Raw genomic sequence first — 9,662 nt, 5'->3', positions numbered from 1 at the left:
TTTCAGTACAAGCAAGCTGTTGGTCGCTATCAAATATGAGCTACACACAGGTTCTAATTTTTTCTCATTTAGTATGAGAATTCAGAGTGACTCTAGGTGAATTCAAACAGAACTACCATTACAGTAGCTTCAGGGCCATTCCATCATGTGGTTCCAGAGAAAGGAAAAGCACCCAAGACAACATGAAAGGTGAACTCCTTAGGATTCTGACGTCATCTCTCCTGCAAGTGAGTGCTGTTATTTCTCCAGACTCAAAGGACATGAGTCTAAAATTTCTACTAGAAAGTTTATCAAATGATCTGCTTGCAGATTGTTTCTAATAGAACACATGTGTTTAATTTCATGTAGCATCATCCATACAAAGCAGGTGATGCAACCAAGAAGAACATGTGTGGTGGAGCACGCTGGTCCTAAGGGATAGAGACAGGAGGGTGACAACTTTAGACAGTGGATATGAAAGCTTGATCCCGAGTCATTCTCAGAATCCATGAATGGTAGAGAGAGAACCGACTCTACAATTTTTTCTAGCACAGATGAGAGCACTAACATTTTATAGTTTGTCCAGTGAGATGGTATTAAGAGAAATGTCATTTAAAATTAACCTTATCAGATTAAGCTATTGTATAATCATTTACCATGTGATCGTAGCATCTGGTATTAAGGGGAAGAAAACATATTAAAATAAATAAACATAAAAAAATTAAATAAATAAATAAATAAACATACATGTTTATTTAAAAATTCAAAATTGTGATGTTAATTGGTGAAAATATTTTTAAAGACAATATCAAAATATAAAAATTGTATAGTATCACAAGAAGAGTTAATAGATTAGCAGATAAATAGACTGGGTATTCCTTATAGCAATAGAATCTTGGGTGAATAGTTAGATTAAATTATTTCCATTTAATTCTGAATGCCACTATAAAATATCGGGTATTTCTCAGGTTTCAGTTAATGGGGGAGAAGGGAAGGAGGAGAAAGATCAACTTTTCCCAAAGTTAAGAAAGGAAAATAATTTTCTGCGCACATGTATTGTGTTCAGAATGGATTCTCTTGTAGTGATCCTTAGGATATCACAGTGAAGTGGCAATAAAAGTTATGAGTCACCAAGTTCTATGTAACACACTGTCACCACTCCATGATGACCTCTGTAGACTTACAGAATAGATGCTGAGTGTGTAAGCGAGTGTATGTGTGAGTTTGTGTGTTGAAATACATGCAGTTCATGTTAAATAATGCATGCACTGAAATGCTCTCAAAGACTAGCTTGAAGGGGCTGGGAAATTGCGCCAAGGATAAGAGCATAAGATCTGAGTGTGGGTCTCAACAACCACATAAAAAGACTAGCGTGGGAGCTGGAGAGAAAGCTCAGCAGTTAAGAGAACATACTGCTCGCACAGGTAACTCAGCATTGGTTCCCAGTTTCCACAACAATCAGCTTTCTACTGCTTCTAACTCACTCCAGCTTCAGGGAATCTGGTGCCCTATTGTGGACTCTGTGTACATCTGCACACATGTGTGAACACACACACATACATATGCAATTATAAATAAACTAACAATCTGGGCTGTTGAGATTGTTCAGCGGTTAAGAGCACTGCTGTTATATCAGAGGTCATGAGTTAAATTTCCAGTAACCTCATGGTGGTTCACAATTGTCTTTAGCTGTAGCCCCATGGCATCTGATACTTGTTTCTGATGTGCATGCATGCAAAACATTCATTTACTGATGATACGTATATAAACAAAAACAAATAAACAAATAAAATAAAAATCTAATGCCAGGCTAATCTGAAACATACATTTTAGCCTTGGTATGAAGCATATTATTACTGTGGAATATTACTTAGCTCTTTTTAGTTCATAAAAAAATAAAGAGCAAAGAGAAGAGAAAAGAGAGAGAAAGAAAAGGGAACAGAGGGAACCTTTATTCTTTCACATATATCTCATTTTCAAACTCCTGTGTGCTTTGTTTCATTATCTACAAAACCTGATATTCACTGTCACTTCAGAAACCAAAGCCCTGAAACCTTAAGTTCTTCAGAAAGCAAGGCAGGGGCAGAGGTCTTCAATCCTCAATGATATTCTCAACATCTTCTCTTCAGGGAACCCTGCTTTGAAACACTGGAAGAGCTTTTCTGGGGGTGGAATTCCACAGCACCAAGACAAAGTTCTCATCCTTTCTACAAAGCACAGATCAAAGATGGGGACGTAATTTTATATAATAATGGGTATCAGTTTGTCAGGAGACACACAACTCCCTTGAGTTACACACTTAGTCCACATTTTGCAGGACACACAATTGCATCCGTTCAATTTCTACGTCAAAGCATACATGGTGTCAAATTCTCTACATATTACACAGTAAGTCCTTCAAGGAAAGATGCTGCCATCTTACTAATGTGTCACTGCTATAGAGAGCATTCTCAGAATTGTGCACCCTTCAGGAAACAAGCTACAGGGCCTCTTGTAGCCAGTTCTACCCTCCCAGATCAGGCAATTCAGTTCACATCTGCCCAGCTCAGCATGATCGTTGTGGTCAGCAGACACAGCTGATATTCTATGACCTCAGTAAGGTGATTTAAGAGGCACTTCTCAGCATAGAACTTGCGAGGGAATATGCTGAGATGGCCCTGGGAAGGCCTCTTGTATCATGCAAAGAGAAAGGGTTGGTGTTCTGAATAGAAGCGCTAAAGTAACAGGGAAATGATGGGGCTTTGTGAAATAGGTACCATGACAGAGGCCACGCTGGGTAAGAGAATGAAAAGGCTTAAAGGACAGAAGAGAAGAAAAAACCACAGCTGGATGAAGAAATATCCAGAAGGATCCTGAGCATTTTCTGCTAGAAACAGCTGTGAAGACTTCAACTGCTCAGGGCAACAGAGCTACAATCCCCTCCCTGTAGTGCACGGAGCCTGGAAGTCATGACTGTAGATACCGCATCATTCTGTCTTTACCCAAATCACAGACAACGTGCGGTAAATGACATCATCAAATAGGCCTCAAACCAGTGACCAGAGGTCAGGACAATGACCTGAACATGTCATCTCATGGGAAGTGGAGAGTTTAAGGGAAGAAAAAACCTTTGCAGTCCCTAGTGCATGCTGGTTGCCTACTGCCCTGTGGGTGCACTGCATCTAGGGAGAAGACAGTCAGGAGTAATGGCTGCTTCCTCCTCTATAGGTATAGCACATATACAGCCCACCCATCATCTGTTGCTGAAAGTAAACAGAGGATGGTTCATGTCAGGGCTGAGGGATACCTTCCACCCTTATTTTTATAAAACTATGCTCTTGATTTTGCCATCTTCATACCGCTCACCTCTGCTCTTTTTATCAAGATTTAAATCTTCTGCTTTTACCAGTGCTCTCCCTCTTTACCCTCTATGGCTAATTCCTGTCAGCTAGCCACTGGTTCCACCTCCTGACTTCAGGTTTTCATTTAATTAACACAATCTCAGGTTTACACTATGATCAAAATCCAGGAATGCACCCTTAGCATGTGCTCATCATTCTCACCCCTGCTGTGAGACAATAGAAAATGCATGGGGTGGTCTGGATAGGAAAACTGCTCCTGCTTCCTACATGTGGGCTTAGGAGGAGGTGAGGCCAGTATCCTCTGTCTGTTGCACAGTCCAACCTGCAATGCTGGAACTATCCTAGAGAGATGGCTGATGTATCAGGAGAGGCAAACCATCACGAAGCAGATACCAGCTCTGTGTTCAGAGAGGCCATGAAGTAAATCAACATCAGTAATAGGATGAGCAAAATTACTAAGAGATGACAGCTATTTCTGCAAAACTGCCGAAATTAGCCTTCAAGTTTGTTTTTGTAATTGAAATGATTACAGGCCTTCCCAGGACTCAAGCCTGCAGCCAGAATGTTCACTAAGTGTTTGCATACTCCTCCAGAAACTGAAGTAGGGCAGCTTTCCTATAGAGTGAGAGAGAGAACTCTGCAGAGCCTGGCCACAGATGCCACTCTCAGCTCTGGGAAACTCACATGGGCTGCAGAAGAACCTGCCCTCCTGACCCTCCCCACACCGCAGTCACAGCTGAGACTGGCTTTCTCCCTAAGTGGCTTTGCCCTCCTTGTCACATGCACTGTGAGTAACAGTAAAAGTACGGAGGTTTGAGTTTTTCTCTCTAGAAAAATGTTGCAGTTTGGAAAAATATGAAAGCTATGCAAAGAGCAAAGGAAATGAATGAGATAGTCTGTCCCGTCGGCTTCTCTAAGAGAGGAAGGACCATGAATTTCCCCTAGCAGAGGAATTGGAAGTGATTTTTATTTCAGTTAATAGAACATAGAGATTGTTTTCCCCAAGCTCTGCCCTTACCAGTTCCTGGTTCCTCAGGGTCCAGAGAGATCATCATATTCTCTGTGTGTGTGTTCAGTGTTTTGTTGTCATCAGCCTGATCTCCATGATCCCTCGCTGACATTCTTAACTTCTAATGTCTGAGCAGGTACCAGCACCACCAGTTCCTACCTTCTAAAGATGAACTGAGACACACAAATATAACAAGAAAGCATGGATAGATGCTTTGTAGAAATCAGAGAGTATTCTCTAAGATATACAATTTGGGTGGGACTCACTTCAAAATATCCCAAAATTAGTTTTAATACCCAATACTCAAATGTCACTTATAATACTCATATTTGGGATATGAGAATCACAGATGCTAAGAGGATTTATAATTAAAATGTGAAAAAGAAATGTCACTTCTCTGATGATATGCTTGTAAAAGTACACTCAAATAATATGAATGCTGACACAGTCAACATGAATCTTTACATTAAAAAATACAGGCTTAAAGTTAATGCAATGTAAACATCAGGAGATTCTAAATTACAGAAACACATATCCTACAGTGCAAATCCTCACTGGTGCAGTGCACTGTCCCCTGGGCTGAGGGGCTGTCAGAGCTCAGCGTCTCCTCTGCAGACACTGAAAACCTCCCTGAGCCCCACTGCTCCTCCTCCCACAGCCTGCCTGGGACCCGACCACCTTCTGAGTCTGCACTTGGGTGCAGAGCACTCACCCAGATGGACGTGGCAGGGGAGGATTCTGCCTGAGGAGATCCTGAACAGACTTAGATAGTGAGGTTTTGAATGCATCTCTGCAGTTTGTAATTTTAGTGTGTGTGTAAGGTGACAAGTTCCCGCTGGGGAGCACGGAAATGTGGCATCCCGGTGGAGCCCCATGCCTGCCTGTCACAGTACTTCCTCTGTGCTGGATAACAGGCATCTGGGGATTGAGCTCCTTTGCCACACTTTAAGGATGGATCAGAAAATGGGCACCAAATCAACAACCCTAAGTTTTCTCACTTTACTCCTTAGACTAAATTTGGACCAATTGCATCACCATGATGTGTTCTGGGATGTTGCCCTATTGGTCCTCCTATAAGTTCCCTGTCATAGGAGGATTCTATCTCTAAATAAATGACAAGCAGCCTCCCCATGGGTCAATTTTCCCATGGAGTAGAAAGTTGGCACCAAATAGACAAACCTAACTTTGTTCATTTTACTCCTTAGACTTAATTCAGACCAATTTCATCCACTGGGTTGTCTTTCTGGGAAGTGGAGCTACGGTTGTCACATGACTTCCCATGGCTTCGAGGGTTTCTTTGCATCATGTAGACCGAGAGCCTGTTGCTATCTCAGTCCTCCCATGGAGTACCTGGTTTCCAAGTATTGTTGATTCTTTGTTCCCTGATTTCTGAAGTCTATTTCAGAATTCAAGATGTGAGTAAAGTTTGGAAATGAGTCCTCTGTCAGATGATGGTTTGCAGAAGTCTCTTCCCATTCTATGGCTGCTGTTTTGCCCTATTCAAGGTGTCCTTTGCATTCCAAAACTTTTCAAGTTCATGAGGTTCCATTTACAAACTGTCCATCTTAGTGCCTATGCTCTTGGTATTCTGATGAGGAAATTGTCTCCTGTGCCAATGAGTTTGAGATTAGTTCTATCATGTTCATTGAGCTGATTCCCAAAATGTATAAAGAACTCAAGAAACTAGATATCAACAAACCAAGTAACCACATTAACAAATGGGGTACAGATCTAAACAGAGAATCTCAACAGAAGAATCTCAAATGGCCAAGAAACACTTATGGAGACGTTCAACATCCTTAGCCGTCAGGAAAACACAAATCAAAATGACTCTAAGATTCCATCTTATACCTGTCAGAATGGCCAAGATTAGAATCTCAAGCGACAGCTCATGCTAGAGAAGATGTGGAGCAGGGGAACCCTCCTCCACTGCTGGTGGGAGTGCAAAGTTGTACAGCCACTTTGGAAATCAGGGGTCATTCCTCAGAAAACTGAGAATCAACCTACCACAAGACCCAGCTCTACTGCCCTTGGGCATATATCCAAAGGATGCTCAATGTACCACAAGGACACTTGCTCAACTATATTCATAGCAGCTTTATGTCTTGTAGCCATTACTTGGAAACAACCTAGGTGTCCCTAGTTTACTTAGTTGTTAAAAACAAGAACACCAGCAAATTTGAAGGCAACTAGATGTCACTAGAAAAAAATCATCCTGAACGAAGGAGCTCAGATGAAAAAAGAAAAACTTGGTATGTACTCACTCATAAGTGAACATTAGCTGTAAAATAAAGGATAACTGTGCTTCAATTCACAGACCCAGAGAGACTAGGTAACAAGGAGAATTCATGGGGGGACATCCAGGTCTCCCTGGGAATGGGAAATAGAAGAGATTTCCTGAGTGGACTGGTGGCAGGTGGGGAAGGGAACATGAGCAGTCATGATGTGGGTATGGTGAGAGAGAGTGCTGATGGGGATTGCCAGGGGGCATTTTGGGGTTGGGCAGAATCCTGGTGCAGGGAATCTCCCAGGAGTCTATGGGAAAGACCCCAAGTTATACTACTAGCAATAGTGGATAAGTAGCCTAAACTGGCTGAAGTCTGTGACCACAATGGTTCCTAGCCCATTTGCCATCCAAAAGACATCATCCCACAGATGAAGGAGGCAAATGGAGAGACCCACAGGCAAATATTAGGTATGCTCAGAAGTCGTTTGGAGGAGGAGGAAAAAAAGTGTAGGAGCCAGAGGTGTCAAGAACACTTAGGGAAGGCTCATAGGATCAACTAAGCTGGCTCATAGGGGCTCACAGAGACTGAACCGATAACCAGGGAGCCTGTGAGTGACTGACCTAGACGTTCCACATATATGTTACAGTTGTGTAGCTTGGTCCTCTCATGAGAATCCTAACTCCAGAATCAGGGGCTGTCTCTGAGTCATGCATTTGTTTTGGGACTCCACTCCTCATACTGGGTCACCTTCCTATATTAATAAATAGTGTGGGGGTAGGTGCGTAGTCTTACTGCACCTTGATATGCCATGCTTTGTTGATACTCATAGGAGCCCTGCCCTATCCTGGATGGAGACAGAAGAGGAGGGAATTGAGGGTGGGGGAGGGGAATGGGAGAGACAGACCGGGAGGGAAGAATGGGGAGGAAGGCTAGCACTAGGGTATAAAATAAATAGGCTGATAAAAGTAAAGATGAGAGTAAATTTTAAATGTGAATCTAAAAGAAGTGAAATGAAAAACAGAAAAATAGAGGCACAGCTCAGCGCTGAGGTACTCTAGTGTAAGAGATCCTTCTGTATTTCTGTTGCTTTCATTGGTTAAATAAAGAAGCTGCCTTGGTGTTTTGATAGGGCAGTACTTAGATAGGTGGGAAGACAGAACAGAATGCTGGGAGAAAGGAGGCAGAGACAGAGAGCCACCACTATGAAGCTGCCAAGTCAGACATGCTGAATCTTTCCCGGTAAGCCACAACCTCGTGGTTCTACACAGACTATTAAAATGGGTTGAATCAAGATGTGAGAGTTAGCCAAGAAGAGGCTAGAGCTAATGGGCCAGGCAGCAATTTAATTAATACAATTTCCATGTGGTTATTTCAGGGGATAAGCTAGCCAGGTGGCAGGACACATACCCCTGCTCCACATTACTGCAGAGTGGCGCACCAACATGGTAACTAACTCCGTGTAAAACCTAAGAGGGCTTAAAAAGGAATTCTAGACACAGAGGGGAAAAAACAGAGTTTAACACAGCTTTTTGCTATTTGCTAGGGTGTGCTGAAGAGAGATTTCCTGACTCAGCAGCCATACCCAAAAAAGCCATGCTATTTTAAAATGCGGCTTCTTGGGCCCTGCTGCTTGTGCAATCTTGCCTAACGGTAAGATGGTCTTTTGGGGTTCCTGACTCATGAAAGAGTCTGTGAGGCATTCTGCAGGACACAGAAAAATGTGACTGAACTGTCTTTGAATTTTCCTGCTTCATGGAAATGTCTGCTGGATACTATGGCCCTGTAGGCTAAAGATGGATGCCCAACGGTACAAAAGAACTTTTGGTGACTGTCCAGGCAGCGAGATGTCTCTGTCATTTCTAGAGTTTGGAAGTTTCTAGCTTCTTGTTTACTTAGGTAATATTATATCCTTCTGGAGTCTTTGATGGAGTTGAATAATAAATAGATAGTTATTGTTTTCCTTAGTTATGCTAAAAGATAAAATAGATATAAATATTGTAATTGTAATTCATTTAAAAAAAATTTTTTTAGTTGTTGAAAAAAAAATTCTGCCTCCTCCCCGTTTCCCATTTCCCTCCCCCTCCTCCCACACATCGCGCCCTCCCTCCACTCCCCTCCCCCTCTCCTCACTCCATTCCTCCTCCCTCTCAAGACTGAAGAGCAGTCCAGATTCCCTGCCCTGCTGGAAGTCCAAGGTCCTCCCACTTCTATCCAGGTCTAGGAAGGTGAGCATCCAAACAGGCTAGGCTCCCACAAAGCCAGAACATGTATTAGGATTGAAACCTAGTGCCATTGTCCCTGGCTTCTCATCAGCTTTCATTGTCCGCCATGTTCAGAAAGTCCGGTTTCATCCCATGCTTATTCAGTCCCAGTCCCGCTGGTCTTGGTGAGCTCCCAATAGATCAGTTCCATGTCACAGTTGGTGGGTGCACCCCTCGTGGTCCTGACTTCCTTGCTCATGTTCTCCGTCCTTCTGCTAATCATTTGGACCTTAAGAGCTCAGTCCGGTGCTCCAATTTGGGTCTCTGTCTCTATCTTGATCCATCGCCAGATGAAGGTTCTATGGTGATATGCAAGATATTCATCAGTATGGCTATAGGATAGGGTCATTTCAGGTTCCCTCTCCTCAGTTGCCCAAGGTACTAGCTGGGGACATCTCCATGGACACCTGTGAGCCCCTCTAGAGTCAAGTCTCTTGCCAACCCGAAGATGGCTCCCTTAATTAGGATATATATTTCTCTGCTCCCGTATCTCCCCTTACTTTATCCCAACCATCCCATTCCCCCAAGCTCCCTCAATCCTTCCCTTCTCACGTTTCTCACCCCATTTCCCCTTAGCCCCATGCCACCTCACCCCCAAGTTCCCAGTTTTTGCCCGGCAATCTTGTCTACTTCCCATAACCAGGCAGATGACTATCTGTTTTTCTTCGGATTCACCTTCTTATTTAGCTTCTATAGGATCACAAATTATATGCTCAATGTCCTTTATTTATGGCTAGAAACCAATTATGAGTGAGTATATCCCATGTTCATCTTTTTGGGTCTGGGTTACCTCACTCAGGATAGTGTTTTCTATTTCCATCCATTTGCATGCAAAATTCAAGAA

The sequence above is a fragment of the Microtus ochrogaster genome, unplaced genomic scaffold (assembly GCF_000317375.1).
Source record: "Microtus ochrogaster isolate Prairie Vole_2 unplaced genomic scaffold, MicOch1.0 UNK1, whole genome shotgun sequence".
NCBI classification, from domain to species: Eukaryota; Metazoa; Chordata; class Mammalia; order Rodentia; family Cricetidae; genus Microtus; species Microtus ochrogaster.
Note: the sequence above shows the minus strand (reverse complement) of the source record.